Here is a 23859-nt window from a genome sequence, read left to right on the forward strand (position 1 = left end):
GAACGTTCATTTCCTGGTTAAGGGAAATAACTTTCTTACTGTACAATTCTACACAGAGCTTGTAGCATAAATCTGCCTGATTAAGTTACTCCAGTTATGAGCAAACAATGAACAACGTCAAGTGTGATACAAGTAAGACTGTATTAACTACATAAACACTTAAACTAGTCTAACATACAAACACACACACACACACACAAACGCATACAGTTGGTATAGGAACAGGTTTAAAGCTTAGGCAGTAAAGAGAAGAGAAATAAAGCGTGAAGCTATGGGACCATTGGATATTCAGCAGATCTACAGCCTGAAGGAAACATCAGCTTCTTTGTTCAAACACACCTTTGTAAAAAGCAGACGCTACATATATATATTTTTTTTTTTCGAAAATGACCGATCGTTTCGCTAGATAAGACCCTTATTCCTCGTCTGGTATCGTGTAGAGCCCTTTAAAGCTGCACTGAAACTGTAATTTTGACCTTCAACCGTTTGCGTCTGGTATCGTGTAGAGCCCTTTAAAGCTGCACTGAAACTGTAATTTTGACCTTCAACTGTTTGATATACGTTGAAGTCCACTATAAGGAGAATAATCCTGGAATGTTTTCATCAAAAATCTTAATTTATTTTCGACTGAAATAAGAAAGATGTAAACATCTTGGATGACATCGGGGTGAGTAAATGATCAGGACATTTTATTTTGAAAGTAAACTAATCCTTTAAGCTGAGATAGAAAAAAATCTTCAAACCTTTAAAGTAAACACTAGCCCAGATATGCTTTAATCTCTCTCTCTCTCTCTCTCTCTCTCTCTCTCTCTCTGTGTGTGTGTGTTCTAGGGTAAACTTGGGGAGAAGACCGGATACTTGCCCATAACTTACATCATCAGGGTGCGAGCCGGCGAGAGGGTGTATAAAGTGACACGCTCCTTTGTGGGAAACAGAGAGATGGGCCAGATTACCCTGAAGAAAGATCAGGTCAGTGTGAGTCTGTGTGATGAGATTGAAGCAAGTCAAGTCTTTTAGCAAATCAGTGCACACAGCTGCTTCCTGTTGACTTCTCAGTGCAAGCAGCTTCTCAAATTATATATTGAGGTAAACCAGAGAAATTGCAAAAAAAAAAAAAATAAAATAAAAAAGGTGAGAAGGTGAAAAGTTTTTTTGTTTATTTATTTTTTGTTTGCACAAATGGGGTGTTTTGCTATCGTTTTCTTTACACCTGTAAATTTAAACATATAAATGTCAAAACAACAGAGTTCTTTCATGTTATTTGCATATTCCGTTCAAAATGTGGTGAATATAACAGGAAGTGCCGAGGAAGAAGGTTGAAACTAAAGATACAATATCATAATGTAAAATGCACCAGCTACACTGTAAGCCAACCATCATCTAATGGTGCAGATAAGGGTGGGTGACACCATCCATGAAAAAGTAAACAGGAATACCCCTCACCCCCTGTATGTCCTGTATGAAAAATCTGGTCATCCTAATTAATGTTTGCACATGAGTAAACATGAAGATAAAAGTCAAAGTGTATTTAGAGGCAGTTTATTGACTGATTACTGATTGATTGTTCAGATCTCAGCATCTATAAATGTGTCCTGGTTTGTAGATTGTGGTGAAGAAAGGAGAAGAGGTAAATGGATATCTGAAGGTCAGCACTGGCTGCAAACTGGGCTTCTTCCCTGCTGACCTGCTACAGGAGATCTGAATGACGGATATTTAATCATGAAGAAAATAAGTAAAGCTTAAGAATGGATGGAGAAAGAAGAATAAATAAACAAGAAATGACAAGAAAGACAACAATATCTGACCTGACAGAAATATGAATACATGTGCATGAACACAGGGTCTAAATTTAATACTCACCAAGCACTATGTATAAATACAAAAGATATTTACTCAGAAAGAAAAAAACTACGTTGGTAACCTGTTGAGCAGTTATTTTATTAGGAACATAATCAATTATTTCACACTGCAAGAATGATGGTGTAATCCTAGCTGATGTGAGCGGCATACAAACCGTTTTCTGAAGAAAATCACAATACTACATTTTATTTTGGAAAAGTTTGTTTTCTCTAAAACTCATTGTGGCAATATTTACATTGATCACATTTAGCAAACAAAAACAAAATAACTGGTTTTCCCTCAATACACTAATTTGCTGCTTATTAATAGTTAGTAGGGTAGTTGTTACGTTTAGGCATGGGGTCGGGTGTAACGAATTCAGTCCACTGAAGGCGAGCGTAGTGAAGAACCCAAGTGCAGTTTATTTACAGAGTGATCCAGACATCCAAACAATAATCCGAGACTTGACTTGACATGAACAGACTTGACTAGAACAGACTTGAATTGACATGAACAGACTTGACGAGGCATAAACAGACTTGGTGAGGCATAAAAAGACTAGACTCACCGACAGCGGGTTACAACATCACATTACATTTCCCCCCCTCTAAGGGTGGCTCCAGACAACCAAACAAAATCCAAAAAAGTCCAGGAGGATGGTGGAGTGGAGGCAGAACTGGGGGCGGGACGGAGGGCCAGGCCCGTGAAGAGGAACAGGCAGAGTGGGGAGCCATGGCGGAGCAGGCAGATCGGGTAGCCATGGCGGAGTAGGCAGATCGGGCAGCCATAGCGGAGCAGGCAGATCGGGCAGCCATCTGCCTGCACTGGGGGCGGGACGGAGGGCCAGGCCCGTGAAGAGGAACAGGCAGAGTGGGGAGCCATGGCGGAGCAGGCAGATCGGGTAGCCATGGCGGAGTAGGCAGATCGGGCAGCCATAGCGGAGCAGGCAGATCGGGCAGCCATCTGCCTGCACTGGGGGCGGGACGGAGGGCCAGGCCCGTGAAGAGGAACAGGCAGAGTGGGGAGCCATGGCGGAGCAGGCAGTCATGGCGGTGCAGGCAGAGCAGGGCGGCCGGGTGATGACGGCAGAGCAGGAAGCCATGGCGGAGCAGAGACATGGACAGACCACTTGACTGTGACAGAGCAAGCAGAGAGTTCTTGAATGGCCTCCTTGGCCGTGAAAGGACAGACAGTGAGTTCATAAACGGCCTCCATGGCTGTGACAGGGCAGACTGTGAGATCATCAGCGTTGCGCATGCGCCGGTGAGTCTCGTGAAAACCAATGTTTGTTTACAGGATCAAAAGAAGCAAAGTTTCCTTACTTTAGCAAAGGAAAACAAGTCTCCTCTTGGCTTATATCGAAATCCTCCTACATTCTTCTTTACAAATCCTCATTTTGTACTTCTAGTTAGTGACCGTTGTTTTGTTTCGATCTCTCCGCATGCATCACTTCTGAGCGGCGCATGCGCAAAGCTGACCTCATACGTAATTCCCCCGGAACTGCTTCCGTTTTACAACAGTGAGCGCAAGCTAGATTCAAGTGATCATTACGTTTTAAATATGGATATTTTTCTTACAAAAACGCATCAATTCGCTACAGGAGGCCTTTGTTCACCCCCCGGAGCCGTGTGAGACATTTTTTTTTGTGGAAGGGTGCTTTTTATTTCACGTCTTTTGGACAGAAGCAATGCAACACCCGCTGAGTAAAACGATAGAGCTTGAAAGATCAAAGACAATTTTTTATATAACTCCGACTGGATTCGTCTGAAAGAATAAAGTCATATACACCTAGGATGCATCGGGGGTGAGTAAAACGCAGCCTAATTTTTATTTTTGGGTGAACTAACCCTTTAAGCTAAATGGTTAAATTGGTCAAATAATAGGTATGTCATGTTCAGTTTGTGAACCAATGTTTTTGGGGTGTGTATCAAGGAGGTATACAGTACAGTGTCTATTCATTAGCATTCCCATTCATCTCAATGACAGGCGTTGAACTGGACACAATCATAAATGTCATGTGATTTATCAATACACCGACCGCGTGCATAATTATTAGGCACGTTGATATTCTGATGATTTTTTTTTTTCCAAGCACATTTGACCAATTCCAAACCCACATCAATCTTAATAACTACTATTACTTTTGTATTTAATCATTTATAAGTGATATATAATTGTCCATGAAGGCTGGAAGTGAAAAACTCCTTATATTCAGCTGTTCAAAATTATTAGGCATGTTTTCTTTTACAGATAAAATGAGCCAAAAAATAGGTTTAACGCAGACTGAAAAGTCAAAAATTATTAAATCCCCATGAGAAATATTCAAAACTAATGCAATACAGAAATTGCAAAGTTAAGACATGACCATTGGACAGCAAAATGCTCACTGGGTCAGCGGGGTCAGAAAAAAAGGTAGAGAAGAAAAGACACTGCAAAAGATTTAAGAATTAATGTGAAGAAAAACCATCAGTAAACATTTAGTCTCCAGCGCCACCATTTTCCAGAACTGCAACCTTCATGGAGTCTCCAGAATTACAAGGTGTCAGGTTCTCAGAGACTTTGCATGGGTAAAAAAAATAAATAAAATAAGAATAACATGCTGAAGTATTGTGAAATACATTAAGACAAAATTTTTTATAGTCTTTATCGACAGATAAGTTTTGAGTGACTCTTGAAGGACCAGCACCACATCCTCTTGTACCACTGTTTGAAGAATTTATCTTCCAGAATCTGGCAGTAAGTTTTAAGCCACGTTCACACTACACGACTTTAAACGTCAGCAGATCGCTGTGCTGTTCAGACTACTTGACTTGATTGTCTGTCTTTAAGTTGTTGTGGTGTTCACACTACGTGACTCTATGTAAATGATCCACAACCGGGGATTACACACTACACAAGCTGACAACAACTCTGTCACCCAACGACTCTACAAACCACGTTTTGTCACGAAAACACACGCGAGAATTGGAACGGGAATGACGCGAAACAACACGTGAAATAGGAGTTGTTTATTTGAAAATGGATGTCGGGAAGAAATTAGCGCTGCAAACTATTTGCTCAATGAAAAATTTTGCTACATTTATTGTGTCCACACTTTTCTTTAAGCCATGTTGCTGCTGTTGTTTTTCTTCCGGTGACCTCAACCCATGCCTTGCTCTCTCATTGGTTGTAGCTTGTCACAACACCTGACACGAGGTGATGTCGAGTCGGCCGACCGGTCCAGATATTTGGCATGCTAGATATTTGTTTGCCGTCAGCGACGTGTCAGTGAGCCTCTTTGATGCGTCGTTGTGTAGATCACACATAAAGATTGCCGAGCGCCGATCTCCCGCTGATTTCCCCCCGATCACAGCCCGACCTGTCGGCGAGCTCGTTAACTTGCAAATCGGCTCAAATCGGGCTTAAAATCCTGTAGTCTGAATTTAGCATTAGGAGCTCATTTTTATTCCACCCCATATCCTGAAAAGTCTGTCTTGCAGAATTGACTTAAAATGAGGGAGAACAGGTGGAGCAACTGAAGGGGTTGGGGGGTCAATGATGTTCAGGGGGCCCGGAAACCATAGCGGCGCCCCTGGACATAGGAGCATGGGACAAAAGACAAGAGCGCACAGTGAGGAAACAAACACTCAACACATGTGAACGAATGCTCACAATGAAAACAACATATGGACGAGAGAGCGCATGGCCTGAGTAAACTCGAACCGCATGCTCACACAAAGAAAAGAAGATACACGAGTGTCAGGGCTCTGTCACATAACCAAGAATAAACCAGACCAAAGTGAAAGAACCCTGACACTACCCCCCCAACGAGGATGCCCCCTGGCTTTCCCAACAAGGAACACCAAACACAAGACCGACACACACCATCAAAACACAAAATGACAAACAACATGCTGAAGCGGACTTGAGAGGCTCTAGGGTCGGATTGGACTCTGAAGTGGGCTCCTGGGCTGGAGTGGACTCTGAGGCCTCCCGGACTGGATCGGGCTCTGGAGTGGACTCTAAGGTCTCCCGGACTGGTGCAGACTCTGAAGCAGCCCAGGCATGCAGAACAGTCATGAGGTGAAAGGTGAAGTTGGCCATCTTGACTATGGCAGCAGCGGTGAAATCAGGCGGCTCTGTGGAGGCCTTTATGGCAGAGACAGGAAGAGTGGTCTGCTTAGTGACAGCAGCAGTGAGAGCGGGCTGTTCTTAATGTTTGGTAGCGATTACAGGCCCCTCAGAGAAAGCTGTAGAACCAGATGAAGCAGGTACAAGTATAAACCATAGTGACGTACAAACAACAAGTACTCCGATATACTTAAAAGTATATGGGTTATATATTGGTTTTACTTCAGGTACACAATGAAGATACGTAGAAGGATAACAAGTTAGTAATGTGGAGATCCCTGGAGTAATCTTGGAAAGCACAGGAAGGAGATATAGGAGATGCCGGAGAAAGAATGAGATGCAACACAGGAACCAAGCTTCAGGTGAGTATGAAAGATTTGAGTCTGTGTCTTTGATGAGTGACAGTAGTCTATCAATTGAGATCAATAGCTGCTTTTCCACTGTCGGTCCAGTGCGAGCCAATGCTTTAAACGGGCCGGGCGGGGCTAATAGCCTCGGACCTGTAGCATCGAGCCCAAAATCACGTTTCCACCATCGGTCCAGAAGCTCCGCTGCGCTTCACTAAAACCCGCCCTTTACACGCCTCTCAGGAACAACGTCACGCAACCCCATCATTTCACCAACAAAGAGAAGATTTAGCAGAAAACTAATCAGAAAGTCACTGGAACTAGCACGATCACAAAACGAACATGATAAAAGCAGTGTTAAATATTTAAATCCAAAAGCAAAAGCATTTTACAATAATAAGTGATACATTGATCATAATGAATTAATTTATCAGGATTGAAAATTAGTCAAACAGAAATAAAGCGATATGAACCGCTTTGGCCAAAGGTTGTCGTCTGCCCAAAAAACCCGGGCCGTTGGCCCTGTGGAAGCACCGACAAGGCACGATCAAGCCCCGGAAATGACAGTGGAAACGCGACTGGCCCTGGCACGCCCGCTTTTGGCCCGACAGTGGAAACGCGGCAAATGAGTGGTGGTGCTGGGAGAGCCTGGTGAGCCTGTGACAGTCTTAGTCTCCTGTGATTCCCTTTTTAACTCCAGTGTTGTGTCCACATGTCCCTGTGATCCCTCCATCTTGTCCCTGTGAAAGTACGGAAGATACTCCCCGGCCTACTTATCAGCAGCCTACTTGTCATTTGCATTTCTTTGCTATTGTTTTGTTTCTTATGAATTGGTTAATCTGTATAAAATGTCAGGGAAGAGCATGGAATTATGTCGTGTGAATGTGAGGGGTAAAGCTGAAATAATATCCGGGTTCACTCTGTTTCACTGGATCTCATGGTGATTAGAGGTATATTTTCATCAGCTCCTTAAACACTGTTAATTACTTATTTACAGGCTTTCAATGTTAAATGTTTGTTTGTCAAATTTTTCAGAGGTGTCTGATAATAATAATGTTGTGTTTTGATACAGAACCTGATACTGTAAATAAATCACACAGCAGCCTCAACATTGTGTGGGACATATTCATTTCTGACCAAACACAATGCAGAAGTAAACCCGCTACGCTATGAAGGGACAACATTTTTCACATGAGAAAAAGCTGGATATTAAATTTACAGGTGATCTTAGTGGATAAAAAAGCGAGAATTTTTTCATCTATGCTTGTAAGAGCTTAAAGACTATAGTTGATCATCTGATGCAAAACCTCACTTTAAAATACATTTTAGGTTTTCTATAGTAAACTTACAAATTCACTCTCCGTGTTTTTACTATGGTTACACAGAGCAGCCGAAAGTGTGTACGGTTGTCATGGCAACCAGATACATCACACGTGAATTACTTGTGCTGTCTATTTTTGTTGCGCTAGCAATAAACACTTTGAAAAAAATACACTATAAACATGTTCGTCAACAGAATATCAAAGTAGGCTTTTATTTTTTCTCACCCACTGCTTTAAAACAGGTATCTGTTAGACAACGCACAATATGTGGAGCTGTCCAATCAGTGGAGCAGGGGGCGGGTTAAATACTACACCGACCAACCATCCTACTTGTACAATGACTGAAGAACAATGGAGAAGTTAACATTGCTGGTTACCGGATTTTAATATTCATTAATATTATAATATAATATAACCCATTAATATTCTTCAAAATGACACACTAGTAATATGTTACTGTCATGGATCATAGCAACTAAAGTGTCTCAGCTGAAAAAAAGAACACTGTTTACACTACTAGAAGTTGTCGAAGAACTTTGCAAATCAAGTGATGATAAGTAAAATCATCATTCAAACGATGATGAGCAAAATCTTCACTGAAGTGATGATGAACCAGATGTACTCTAGAGCAGTACGTGATTGTATTATTCTATTACACAATCTTTACCAGTTCTACTGGGTTATGTGTAAATGTGACATATAAACATACAATTGTATGATAAGGATACATTTAAATGTACAGTATATATAATTGAATTGTGCATGTACTATGTAAGTTTTAAGCTTTATGCAGTTTGTACAATATTGTCGCATGTACCCATATTAGTTTTATGCTTTATTCAATTTGTACTATATCGTTGCATGTACCATATTAGTTTTATGCTTTATTCAATTTGTACTATATCATTGCATGTACCACATTAGTTTTATACTACACTGTAAAAAAAAAAAATTGTAAAAAGACTGGCAGCAGAGTTTCCAGATGGATTCCGTTAAATTACAGAAAACAACCATTTCACAAAATTACAAGCAAAAACTGTAAAAATACAGAATAGACTTTACGATCAAAATTCATTAACTTGCAGTATATTACTGTTGATAATTTGTTTTTTAAATTATGGGGGAAAAAAAAGATAAATTACGTCAAATTACATAGAAAAACAACCAAACAACCAACTTTCAGGTTAATCACCATAAATTTAAGGTTTTAATGAGTTATTTTATAAAACTGCTCTGTCCACCTACAGTAATTTACTTTTAAAGTAAAGTTTTTCCATGTACAATAACTAAGAAATTATTTTAAAAATGCAGTAAGCTCATATTTTTTTTAAAGTTTGTATATTTACAGGATTAATCCTTTTTTTCCCCCAGAAACAACCAGAAACAATCTCACTTTCAATCTCTCAACTTCAACCAATCTCTGTACATTAAAAGGTATTTAGAAGTTATTTTATGTCTACCTAGAATATTTTTGTTAAAATACAGATACAGTTGAAGTCAAAAGTTTACATACACCTTGCAGAATCTGCAAAATGTTAATTATTTTACATTTACATTTAGTCATTTTGCCGATGCTTTTATCCAAAGCGAATTACAATTGGGGAATACATAAAGCGATTCTTCTTAAAGAGGCAAACAGATACAGGAAGTGCTTGAAATACCAAGTTTTAGGCATTGCAGGCTACCCTGAAAGACCTACCAGTGAGATAGGATTCAAACTAGCGAAGTGTAATCCCTGTGATGCCCAGTGATGAGAGTGCAGACAGGAGGATCTGGTGATTGACAGTGTCAAAAGCAGCAGATAGATCCAGCAGAATAAGAACTGATGATTTGGAATCAGCTTTTGCCATTCGCAAGGCTTCCGTAACTGACAGTAACGCAGTCTCAGTTGAATGGCCACTCCTGAAACCTGACTGGTTAGCGTCCAGTTTGTTGTTCTGTGAAAGAAACAATGATACCTGGTTGAAAACAACTCGTTCGAGAGTTTTCGCTATGAACGGAAGGAGAGAGACAGGTCTGTAGCCATTACCGCGGGAAGTAGGTTGCTGCAGCACCCCCTGGCTTGGAGCTAAAGAAAAAAATGAGGGTGCTGGGGGTGCGGTGTTAAAAATGAATAAATTTAAATTTTGTAACAAAAAAGAAATAAAACTAATTTTATTAATTTGAATATTCATTAAAATCATAGGGGGAAAAAGCTTAACGACAATAAGCAACAATTGTCGCGTGACGTCACCACGTCCGCATCCGTCATTGAAGATTTAAAAATACACCAGTCAACATGGCGCAAAAACGCATTTCTGATTTTTCCGCGAAGCCCCAAGAAAATAAAAAGAGACCGAGCCTTGAGGTGGCGATAAGGAAGCAGACCTGGAGCCTTTGCCTAGTGGGCAGCCAACCAGCAGTAGGCATACGCATTCATCTTATTTTGTTTTAGTAGTATTAATTCTAACAATAATTAATTATAATTCTAACAATTCTTCCTGATTATTCAGTCAGTATGGTAGGCTACTCTAAGAAGCCCTTTATTGTGGTCACACTGTAAAACATGAGTTAAGTCAAATCAATTTGACTGTGTATAAGTTGTTTAAAACTTTTATCATATACTGATTTAAACAAAAAAAAAAACATTTGTTGCCATGGCTTTTTGATAATATTTTTCCCCCTATAACTCGTCTGTACCCAAATTAAGAATTAACGAGCATGTCAGCTATTACAAAGAAACGTTTTGGATCCCCCAGCAGTCATTTGGCTTCACTCTCGTCACGTGACTCCTGCGGCGCCTCAGAACTGTAGCGTCCCATGTCCCGCTGAACTAAATTGATTTTATTTGTTTTATTTCTTGTAACACCGACTACAGGACAAAGCCTGTGTATTGCACACATATAAATTCGCTCCTGGGAAAACTCGACAAAAGTATTATTTTTACTTACTTAGGATATATTTGTTCACATTCCAATTCCAATGCCTAAATATTCTTTATTTTATATAACATTTTTTTGTTCTTTCAAAGTGTACTTGCATTATTATGCTATATTGTCATACTGTCATTAATCAGTGGCTTAAAATGGTCTTAAAATGGCAATAATATCATTTATCGCAATTAATTTTGGTGCAATATATCGCACAACAAAAAGCAGTTATCGTGACAGCCCTATCAACACTATACTGCGGTTCCTGAAATCACACCTTTTTTCTTTGCATGAACATTTGGGCGGCATTACGCAAATATTTCCACATCGTGACGTAGAGATGTGGGGGCGTGTTTGAGTCGAGGCAATCAAGAGTGCAAGAAAATATGTTTAAATACCTGAAAAACACAGGAACAATAGATAGAATCTAGTTTTTTTTTTCTTTTCTTCTTTTTTCTCCTTTCCCTTCTGTATTTCTTTCTTCCAAATTTATGCATACTCCACACTCCAGATCAGTAGGTGGCGGTAATGCACCTCTTTCGCTGGTTTGCCAAACCGCCATAAAACACCAGAAGTAGTAGTTACGGCTGTTCTACTGTGGATAATAGTTCTGTTAAATATGGCGGGTATTTTAAGTACCATTGCTAATGATTTGCGTTTAATAGCAAATGATATAGATCATGCACCAAGCGACTACCTTCTGTTTTGTTTGGAACGTGTAGTCGATGATGTAGTTCAGCTCAGTGCTGATATGGATGTAGACCTTGAGCCAGCTGTGTTCGCCGGTCTTCAAGACGCAGCAGGCCAGCTTCACCTGCGCTCAGAAACGGAGAAAACATGGGACGTCCACCATACCTTTTACCTTAGCATGAAATCGAGGCACACCTCCTTTTAGGACACACCGCTGGAGATATAGCTAATTTATTTGGAGTGTGCGAGAGAACAATTCGTCGGAGGATGGCACAGCATGGGATAAGGGAATTTATAACATTCTGTCAGCTGTACGTTTTGATGACCGATTTGCAGTGGTGGAAAGAGTACTGAAAAAATATACTCAAGTAAAAGTACCATTACCTTCCAAAAAATGTAGTGTGAGTAGAGTAAAAGTACTTGTCCAAAAAACTACTTGAGTAAGAGTAAAAGAGTAGCCGATTTAAAATTACTCATGAGTATTGAGTAGTGAGTACTGAGCTCTACCCCCTCATAATAAACGCTGTACACCGCAATTTATACATTTTAAAAACGTTGTACATTCTGTAATTCGCATGATCTTGTTTGTCATAAAGAATGAAGACTATCTTTCATCCAGCAGTTTTAATTTTGACTGCCAACTCTTTAAAATACATCAAAACAGCACGGAAACAGTATTCAGTTGAAGAAAAGATGAAAGTTATTCTCAGTACAATCATCCCCATTTAAATCATAAAGTTTGAAAAAAATAGATTTAAAATCATGTGTAAGGCCACTGAGACAGCATATGCTGTTGTTGCACATAAAATATTAATGTTTAGAACAGTGCAAATACAAACACCATTAGAAACTCATAGTTCAGCATCACACACCATGATATGGGTTAAAATTAGAGCCCATTTCTCTCCAAAACGGTGCTTGTGTTTCCAACACACTTTTTCACAGCGCGCATCACGCGCTCAAACTCATCAAAAGTCAACAAGTTCCACAAGCAACGACTTATCCAAGTGACTGCTGCAGAACGCACGCGCGAGAGAGACGAGGCAGCGCAGATCGCGCGTCTCATAAGTGAGTGAACGTGGTACTTGCGCGAGTTAACACTGTACACAGCAAAATCACTGGTGTAGAATTTTCAGGGACTGTGTAAAATTAACAGTGTTGACATTGTTTTAACACTACATGGTGAAAAAATAACACTGCTGTTGTTATTTGTAAGCCAGTGTCAGTGTGAAATTTAAGTGTATTTTCAAATTTCACCCAAAGTGGCGTAAAAAGCCACGCCTCCACTTAACGCTAGGCCACCAGTCTGTGTCCGCCATTTTCTTTTACTTGAAGCCGAAGCCGAAGAAAAAGCAGGTAAATCAGATTCTCACACGATATAGCTAAATTAAATTGTTATTTTTATATCTACGGAGCCTTTGATCAATTCGTTCCCTTGTTAAGATAAATCGGGGCCATGTTGTACAAATTTGATACCTCAGTAATTCAGATCATGGACGCGGGTTAAACTAGGGCACTAACGTTAATTACGTGTCCGTGATTTACCTAAAATGAAGGAGCGTATTAATAAATCGTGAATTCATAAAACAAATTCCTAAATCGTGGCCACGACATTTAGGTTTCCCCCTCTACATTGCGCCTTTTACACGTTAAAAACCACACAGTTGGTCATGAGCAAAACACGCAAGTTAATGTTTGTAACTGTACAAACGCTCAGTTGTATAAAAAGATAAAATATCAAGGACAGGAGGAGAATTTACAGGGGATAAAAACTATTGAAATAATTACGGCCTAATAGGCGGATGAAGCCGTGACGCACTCTAAATCGGCGGTCGCACACCTGACGAGAAGCGCCGCGCGCGCGCCATGTCACACGTTGTTTTATAGATGTGGCGCACCGCGCGACCAGTTTCAGAATGTTTCAGCTAGTCGCTTGATGAGTTGCTGGCTTAAAGTCTACCCTCGTTGAACACTGTTTAAGGTGTTTATTTGACCATGTAAGTTGCCGTTTTATTAAATATTGTCTGTGGAAGAACGTATAAACGCGCTGCATGATGCTAGATTAACAAAACTAAGATCTATTTCGAGGGGTGCTGCAGGCCTGGCTTTTTTATTGACGTAAACATGAGAAATATCACCAAAACAACACTTTATCAGGACAAAAACGTCACGCAGTTTAATCATTTATAAGCGAAACTTGCTTGGTTGGTTTAAAAAATTTATTGTAGGAGTTAACGTTAGATGTAACGTTAACGTTAGCGGTGTGTGTGTGTTTTAGTTTTTTATATTGGTGTCATCTAGATGACTGTTTGACATACTATGGCAAACACTTGGCAAAACACCTAAGATATGTGCTAGCTTCGTTAAAAAAAAGTACAGACTGTGTGATTATCCTAATAGCGAGAGTGTTTCATTCTGAAGAAATGCTGGTTCAAGTGGAGTGTAAAGGTAACCCGAAATGGATCCGAATACCAGTGAAAAATGACTGTTTTGACTTCTGTGAATTAATTATTTGTCATTATTATCATCAGATTGGAATTAACTGCAAATTGTAAAGTTTTTTATAAATGCAGTGAAATGCTGTGTTTGAGTGTGAATGTTAAATGTGGTGTACATCAATAAAGTTTTCGCAATATTTTCTGCAAATATGTCCTGCCATTTAATTTTGTAGAAACAACCAAATATTAACAAAAGTGCTATTAAAAGCACCAAAAGTGCTATTATAAATCAGTATTTTGAACACTCATCATTGTTATATTCAAATTACACTGGTGTTGATCTTAAAAGGAGAGTGTTAAAAATTAACACTAATTGAATACTAACACTGGTGTAGTGCAGAAACAATGAATAGTGTTGAATAGGTTTAACAATTAACAATAATGAGTGTTGAATTTACACGCAAAGGGTGTCAGAAGTTAACACTATCAAAAGTGTAACATTTACACTCTGTAGTGTGGACACATATAGACACTGCTGGTGTTAAATTTGACACGGTGTTCTTTTTACACCAGTGATTTTGCTGTGTATGCAATACCCGCAACCTCACGCCAAATTTCAGGCCGTGTAGATAGGCAAGCATAGCCTATATACAAATCATTTAGTAAGCAGAAATACGAAATTTACCTTAACATATTAAGTTAGAGGAAGATGCAACTGAATTGATGCTTGAAGAATGCGCTTCCAGCAGCCATGATAAACAGTTGGCGGTTAAAGTTCAGAATTTGATTTGACGAAAGTCACGAGGCCTATTACTCTCTATCCAATCACGTTGATGGATAAACATAAAATTAAAATAAGCATGTAACGACCACAAACGGAGGAAAATAGCGGAGTAAAAGTACCGATACATCACTTAAAATGTACTCAAGTAAAAGTACACAATTTTTAAACTACTCAAAGTACAATTACTGATAAAAACTACTTAATTACTGTAACGTGAGTATTAGTAATTCGTTACTTCACACCCCTGCCGATTTGACACTTATGTTTGTGTTGTGAACTTAAACCCATATATTGTGAATTATTGTAACTTTTCGAAACCAAAGGGTTCCTCTTTTGTTGCTGTTTCTTAGAGTTAAAAATAGAGGCTGTTGTATTGCTGTAATGTACATTGTGCCCATTGTTACAAGATAATGAGTTGCAGTGTTGTGCTATGAAACTAGTTTGATTTGACTTAAAACTCCTCTAGACCTCATTTGCTTTAGGTTTTTAAAGGCCTGTTATGGTAACTTCATATAGGACAACCTTTAACATTAATGTATTGCTATTTTGTTTCAGACAACACTAGTTTTAAGTCGTTGAAATTGCAGCAAAGCTAATAACCAGGGCAGCTAATCTCACAGTTTTGTTTGTACAGTGTCGTTGTTGTGTCAATTAACTTTGATGTTTTTAATGATCAGAGTCCACGATCTATTTACTCCATTGGATGACAATGATCTGGATGAAACTGTCACCCAAATTCTGAAGCACCATCACAATAGTGGATATAAAATGATGGTTGGGCACTTGAATGCACAGGGTATAGAGAGTAAGTGAGTCATTGGGTCAGGGGAACATTCACCAAAAGGCTTCTGGTCAATATCTGATCTATTAATAATGCTGGAAAGAAGTTGCTTTATTTATTGCTTGTGAATTTCTTATGGGACTTGAAAACCTGACTTGTGTTAGTGATTTTGAGTAATTCACACCAATTCTGTGATTTATTTTGCATATTATAGGACAGCGTGTACAGGAATCCATGCGCCGTGTGGATCCTTATGGAGTCTCAATTCGCACCCTTCAGCTCAACCCACGAAGGCGCAGGAATTACTTTGTACCAGCGCCAAATAGTTTATGGCACATCGACGGCAATCACAAATTGATAAGGTATCTGAAGAACCACAACAATCTTGGAAAGCTTGCCAGTTCATTACAAAGTTTCCTTCTTAAAATTGTTTGTACTGATCAGTTGGAAAGTATTTAAACAGTGTTATACTGTGACAGTGATCAGTATAATATATATATATTAATCGGTAACTTTTTAATAGTATTCAAAATTAGAATTAGTATGTCCCAAATCATAGTATGTTGAAATGAGTATGAATATATTTTTATTAATATCACTCATATTTTATTTACTGTGTTTTATTTTTATGAAACCTTGCCACGTATAATATGGAATAACTTTTATAAAAGCAATAAGCCAAGTGAAGCTGTAATTTACAGTGATTTTATAACAGTAATTTTACTCCACTTGTGTTGTGCCTAACAGCGCCCCTTAGCTGTTATAAAGTCATTGTAAACCAGGGCTTCTTGGGGCACATTGCTTTAATGAAATGCAGCAGAAACAATATTGACATTTATAGTAGATAGACTCTGTGTCTCACTGGCCTAAGCTTGCACACAAAGATGCCTAAAAATAATAGTATTGCCCTTAATCCATGCCCATGCATATCTATTTCAGATGGCGTATTGTTGTGCACGGTGGGATTGATGGCTTTAGCCGTCTCATCGTGTACCTGAGTGCAGCCACCAACAATCGTGCAGCAACAGTCCTGCAAAGCTTTCTTGAAGCTGTTCAAGTATATGGCATGCCAACTCGTGTAAGGTCAGACAAAGGTGGGGAAAATGTTGATGTTGCACGCTATATGGTGGCTAACAGAGGACTCAACAGGAATTCACATATTGCTGGCAGGAGCGTTCATAATAAGAGGTAACATGAAACCATTAAATGAATTAAATCATTAAATCATTAAACATTTATATATACATATTTTTAATAAGACTAAAGTTTCTGTAAGTTGTTCCTACTTACTTTGCTGATTATATAAGACACAGTGGCGCTCAAAAGTTTTCCATTGCAGAATCAGGAAAATTATTTTTAAAATTTGGAAAAATAAGAGGAATTTTGAAAATTAGGGATTGTTTGTAATATAGTACTGCCTTGAACAAGTTATTTTACATAACAGATGTTTACAAACAGACCACAGCACAGAATAATTTACCTGTACCTTTCAAAATGCAATATCAATTGTAGTGATGTGGTAAACATCCACAGCTCTTGTTGGGAATAAATCACTTTCTATCATTCATCTGAAATTAATACTTGTTTTTAGCAGTGTGCCCTTTTTCTGTTTCTACAGACATTGTTTCGATTGGTAGACATGAAAGTTAACACAGAGACAATTTTGTGCTAAGACTATAACTTTGGTAGAACCCAGATTAGTCTAATTAACCCAGAGAGGTAAATCCCCGTTTTATGCGATTTACAAAGAAAAACAGATTTTGTTTACCAGTAATGTGAGCATTATTTTTTACATGTAAGTCTGGCTATTACAGACCATACTGAAAACAGAACATATTGCTTCATACAGTTCTATTCCTCATTTCCCAAAACTATGATGGATAATTGTAAAATCCTTCTTACTTTTGAAGCTTAAAGGGATAGTTCACCCAAAAATGAAAATTGTCATCATTTACTCACCCTTGTTATTTCAACACTTATTACTTTTTTTTGCAGAACACAAAAGTATAATGTATGTAACAAATAATAATGTTGAATAATGTAGGTAACAAAAAAACACTGACACCCATAGACTTGTCATTGGTTTTGTGTCCATACAAGTCAATGGGTGCCAGCAGTTGTTTTTTTTTGTGTTTTTTTTGGTTACCAACACTCTTCTGAATATCTTGTTTTATGTTCTGCAGAAAAAAAGAGTCATACAGGTTTAAAATGATATGAGGGTGAGTAAATGATGGACGAATTTTCATTTTGGGGTGAACTTTAAGGGTTTTTTCCCAAAAATATCAACTCCCTACTGCATTATTACCTATATCTGTCTGGCTGATGATGTATATCCAAGTATCTTTTGAATACTTGTATTCTTCTTTAGTAATTGTGCCTAGTGCATGTTGCAGGCCACAGGACTGCATCAAGTGTAGTAATATAGAAATGTTTTAAAACTAACATAATTATCTGTTTTTCAATCAGAATCGAGAGGCTCTGGCGAGATGTTTATGCCGGAGTGCTTGATCTCTTCTACACAATCTTTACCAATCTTGAGAGAGAAGGCCTTCTAAATCCTGACAATGAAGTTCATCTGTATGCTTTACACTGGAGTTTTCTGCCTCACATTCAGAAGCACCTTGACTTTTTTCAACGTGGCTGGAACTGCCACCGACTGCGAACGGAAGGAAATCAGTCCCCCCTTCAACTGTGGACTCGTCATCAGACTGAGGCTTTTACGGGGCTGACAAGACTTGAGACGTGCGGATCCATGTGCAAGCTTTATTCTTAACAGAAGACAGAGACGTGGTCATAGAACAGGCATGGGTCAGATAATGGCAGACAGGTATATGGCGGGCAAGACACAAGAATAAACCTAAGGCTAGCGGAGGTCAACGATCGGCAAACAGAATCAAAGGGCCGAGACTAGAGGGATAAACCAGGTAAACAGGCAAGGATCAAAGACTAAGAAAACAGACAGGGCAAGACTAGGCTAGGACTAGGAATGAACGAGGGCTCTGTAGAGTAGCTATCACTACGGGCGATAAGCGCATACACTAAGAGGAACCTACAAGGCACGACTATCCAATACTCGGCAGTTTGATAGGAGACGGATAGAGTGTTAAATAGTGAGTGAGTGATATGATACAGCTGTGTGCAATCAGTGCTGTGTGCAATCAGTGTAATGAATGATGGGAAATGTAGTCCGGGGTGATATGCAACAGTGTGTAGTGCGAGAGTCAATGAAAATGGAAAGGGTGACCTCTGATGGCTAGCAGACGGAAGTTCATGGACCGGATACGTAACAGAGCTCCAGTGTTTTTATTTTACAGTAGTTTTAAGTAAAATACTGCATCATACAACACAGTAGTGTACAAATTGTATAAAACTGTAATGTACACAATTTGAATGAACACCATAAGAAAAAGTGACAAATTTATAAAATTGACCCTTCTCATGCCTACCAGAAACTAGCAAAGAAACATGCTAAACGTCAAACAGCCTCAACACATTACAAGCTTGCAGCCTTTACTTGCAGTGTTACACACGTGACAGAACTAGGTGCTACTTTTAATAATTACTTAAATGCTTAATGCACTGTGGAACATTTACGTTTGTACATCCTCCTTAGACCATTCCAAAACCATTATCAGCACTCCATATAGCAGCAAGAATGTCCCTTTCGAAAACACTGTATTCTTTGTAATGCATCGGAAGTTTAAGGAGGTGGAAGCAAGTGGATGACTTTGGGAAGCTGCTCTCTACAACTTCAACATCCAGGTATCTGGGAAGCACACTCCACCCCACCCAGAACTGCACAAGTTTTCCAAGCAGGTTTGAAGATGAGGGACAAGACAGGGAAAAAAAACTGATTAAAGGTGCTGTATGTAATTTTTTGACTCTACTAAAGCATAAAAATATCATATGTTTGCAGATATTTAAAAAACATGCTAAGTCAGTATACTTAAACAATGCTACAGTCAGTTATTCTCCTTTGAAAATGTGCGTTCCGGTGTTGTGCCGAAATTGGTGACCAGGGGTCGCTGTTCAGCAAATGTTTGCGTGGGAGCACGCACACGTTAGATTAGAAGCTGAACCGGCATGATCAGCGTCAGAGAAGAACACAAACGAAGATTTCTAACTCAAACCGTTGCAGTCTGTCAGTCATATAATGGAGGTGGATGGGAATCACGGATTTGAGAGTCATAAAACATACACAAACAAAACCAAATTAAACCCTGCGGCTCGTGACGATACACTGATGTGTAAAGACACAAAACGATCGGTCTGTGCAAGAAACTGAACAGTATTTATATCGTTTTTTACCTCTGATTTTCACCGCAATGTCTGAACTGTCCTTTAACTGTTTCAGTTAAAAATCTCTGTTTGTGTTCTACTGATGAAACAAAGTCACCTACATCTTGGATGCCCTGGGGGTAAGCAGATAAACATCACATTTTCATTTTGGGGTGAACTGTCCAAAAACGCTTATAATAGCTGGATCTGGCAGCAAGGAGGCTGCGCCCAGGCCTCACTCACAACTCTCTCAAGCCTCGTTCAGTCCGCCAGCGTCTCGCAGCGATCATGTTCATACCATGGATGCTAAACATTCTTGCAAACTGTCTAAACTGAATTATACATGTCGTGCAGACATATGAGGAGTTTAACAGCAAATTAGTCATTCAGAGAACAAATTTTATGTTTGAACACGAAAAATTGACCGAGGTCCGGGCTTCGGTGACCTCATAGCTGGTTACGGGCCTGTGTAAAGTGACCATAGAGAAACATAAAGCGCGATCACGCGCATCAAACAGGTCTTGCGTCATTTCCTGTCTGCTGCTTTTGAGCTTTTCTTGTTATATTTATTGGTTTTATTCGTTGTTATGATGGGCTCGACATGATTGTCCTTTGATAACGGCTGGAGTGAAAGTGTGTGCAAGCACTGACAGAAGGGGGCCTAAAATATTTTCGGCATATATTTTTGGCCATTTTCTTTCGGCTAAAAACCGACAATGCCTAGTTATAGTGTAGCCCAGTAATTTAGCACTTTAAAATCTTGCTGTAGAAACCTACCGTCCACTGGATGTCTGGGTATAAGTGACGGAGGAGGCGAACTTGGCGCGCTTGCGGCACCTAATCCTACACAAAAATGGTCTGATTCATATATCCGATGTATATCAGTTATTCATTTAGCTACTCATTATTTTATCAATCGATAATTTATCAATTATATCGAATACCGCTCCAGAGAGCTATTCAAGGTGTATCCCATCATGCATCATGTTCTGGAAATAAATCGTGAGACTTTTTGCCGAGATCTCGCAAGAGGTCACGGAAACCTTTCCAATGTAAGTTAAATATTAATATAATAATTAGATATTACAAATAATTTGGTAGAAAAACAGTGTTTTTACTTTTATTGGTGCAAAGATGAGTTGTGGTGATATTTATTTTGTACAACATTTGCAACTGCTTTTTATCATTTAATTAGAAGCACCACAAATTAAAATTATGTCATGTTATAGGGACTACTGAACAGACATTTAGAAGTTGATTTTAAAATGCAAAGTATTTCAAATTAAAATTAAAATAAAGCTGTGTAAACACTTGCATTTTTACAAAAATATAAGTGTGTGTATGAAGGTAGAATGACGTCAAAAAGATTTGCATACGCAGGGTAATATTTGTGGAAGTGTACATAAGACTGTAAGCGTAAATTAAATTTGCATGCGCAAGAGAAGCTTTGTAAAGGTGTAAATCGCGTTTCAAACGCAAGAAAAAATTATTTGCAGCATTTTACTGTTATTCGTAAGTGTAATTAATGTATTGTGAAACTGCAGCTTCATGCTAACGCAAAATAAATATGATCTGCATGCTTCTGCATTAATTATTATGCCTTAAGAAAACCCTTATAATGTATCATAAATACAGGCTTCATAGAAAGTGTTACTGGATTGTCAAACAACTGAGGAAAGAAGAGAGAACATTCAGTTGGTGGGTTTTGCTCTTATATACTTAAATTTGGAGTTTGGAGTTAGATGTTTTATTGCGCTTGAAACGCGATTTACACCTTTACAAAGCTTCTCTTGCGCATGCAAATTTAATTTACGCTTACAGTCTTATGTACACTTCCACAAATATTACCCTGCATATGCAAATCTTTTTGACGTCATTCTACCTTCATAAATACGTCATTTAAGTAATCAAGTGGTCAAGTGCAAAGACTGCAAGTGTGGGTATTTGGCCAAAGCCATAGTTAGAAGGCTAACTATCTCGTCTTGACGGTTGATCTGACTGGTTTGCCTAATTGACCAATCCTGCATTGAGAGAGGTTAGGACCGCCTACCTTATTAACATACGGACACAGAAATACAGAAATAAATAAATGTAGGAATGCATAAATAAATGTAAAAATAAATAAAAGCAGAAATGCATAAGTTAATGTATAAATACATAAATAAATGTAGAAAAAAATGTAGTATAACACAAATGGTACAAAAATAGCACAATTAAAAATGACACTTTTGACAAAATTATTTATTTATTCATTCATTTATGCATATCTGCATTTATTTATTTATTTAAGCATTTAATTATTTATTTATTTATTCATTTATGTATTTCTGCATTTTATTTATTTATTTACTTCAGCATTTATTTAATTATTTATTTACTTATGTATTTCTACATTTATTCATTTATGTATTTCTATATTTATTTCTTCATATATTTATTTATTAATTTATTAATTTATGTATTTCTACATTTATTTATTTATTTAATTCTGCATTTACGTATTTATTTATTTATTTATACTTAAGTCATTTCTCATCCTCCATAGAGGGGGACAGAGGAGAGATTTTTTACCAAAAATAGAGGGATAATACAAAATGCATGTTGTTTATTTAGTACTGATCTGAATAAGATATTTCACTTAAAAGAGGTTTACATATAGTCCACAAGAGGAAAAAAATAATAATAATTGAATTTCTAAAAATGACCCTGTTCAAAAGTTTACATACACTTGATTCTAAATACTGTGTTGTTCCCTGAATGATCTACAACTGTGTGTTTTTTTGTTTTTTTTGTTGTTTAGTTATAGTTGTTCATGAGTCCCTTGTTTGTCCTGAACAGTTAAACTGCCTGCTGTTCTTCAGAATAATCCTTCAGCTCCCACAAATTCTTTGGTTTTGCAGCATTTTTGTGTATTTGAACCCTTTCCAACAAGGACTGTGTGATTTTGAGATCCATCTTTTCACACTGAGGACAACTGAGGGACTCATATGCAACTATTACAGAAGGTTCAAACGCTCGCTGATGCTCCAGAAGGAAAAACCATGCATTAAGAGCTGGGGGTGAAAACTTAATTATTATATCATTAAAAATCTATTTAAAGAGACGTGTGAAAAGTGCAGCACATGGCATTAACTGCAGGCATTTCATTATTTCCCCAGTTATTTCTGAACTTTGCCCAATCTTGGCTGCTCAATTGACCCTTCAACGGGACTTTGATTAAAATAGAGCTGAAAAACAGGACTGTCTAAGAAAAAACGGGAGAGAAAAAATACTCACGTGAAAGAAAAGACTTACGCAAAAGCCTTTTTTGATCAGTTAATGTGATTTCCGAGTCATGTAAAGGATTGCTGTGCTTGTGATAGTGCGCATGTTAACTGAGGGAGTAGGTGTGTTCGACTTCAAGTGGCGCTGCGCAGACATATGACATCAAAGTACTGCGAGACCGATTAGATTGCCGACTGCTCCACCTGCTTTCAATCTGCTCTCGTAGCACTTTGATGTCATAAACCGATCGGTCTGCGCAGCGCTGCTTGAAGTCGAACACACCTACTGTGGTTCCTCTCCCTCCCTCAAAATCAACTGACATGACAGTAAAAAGTCAGAAGACCGAATCCATGTTTCATGTGGCACATTCAGAGATCTTAGTTTACTTGAATCACCAGTGGTGTGAATTGTCCTAAAAAAATCCTTATCTTCTCTGACAAGCGTCCCTCACATGCTACTAACATAAAACACACCTTCAATAAAAGAAATAAAATCCTTTGCAGTGATAAAGTGTTTTCTGTGTTGACACAAATCTTTTGCGATGTCCTAACAAGCGGGATTAGCACACAACACGCCAACGTCTGCTAATGCCCAATTCCCGACTCGGCTCATTTGAACAGATTAATTTTTATGAATGGTTAAAACAACTGATTGGCCGAACTCACAAGACATCACTGTCGGAATCTGTGTATAACAATAATAAATCATTTACTCAGAACACCTCAGAAATGAGATCATTAGTTTGACTTAGCCTGTAACCTTAATAATAATAAAAGAGGTGAAACGATCATGACGATAACGATCTGTTAGCTAGCTGCTAATTTTTTTCAGGTGTATGGTAGAAAATTAGTCTATTACATTTACATTTAGCAGATGCTTTTATCCAAAGCGACTTACAAATGAGTACAATAGAAGCAATCAAAATCAACAAAAGAGCAACAATATATAAGTGCAAATGACAAGTCTCGGTTAGCCTAACGCAGTACACATAGCAAGGTTTTTTTTCGTTTTTTTTGTAGATATAGATATATATACAGGGGAGTAGCCATCATTTCAGAAGTGAGGGGGACAGAAATGTTATATATATATATATATAT

The 23859-nt window shown here is 38.4% G+C and overlaps 1 pseudogene; it reads left to right on the forward strand.

Annotated features, from left to right (window-relative positions):
- LOC107653239 (SH3 and cysteine-rich domain-containing protein 3-like) overlaps window positions 1-2120 on the forward strand; it is a 41650-nt pseudogene extending 39530 nt beyond the window's left edge.
- The last annotated feature ends 21739 nt before the right edge of the window (window positions 2121-23859 follow it).

Source organism: Sinocyclocheilus anshuiensis, unplaced genomic scaffold (genome assembly GCF_001515605.1).
Source record: "Sinocyclocheilus anshuiensis isolate Anshui unplaced genomic scaffold, SAMN03320099.WGS_v1.1 scaffold323, whole genome shotgun sequence".
Taxonomy (NCBI): domain Eukaryota; kingdom Metazoa; phylum Chordata; class Actinopteri; order Cypriniformes; family Cyprinidae; genus Sinocyclocheilus; species Sinocyclocheilus anshuiensis.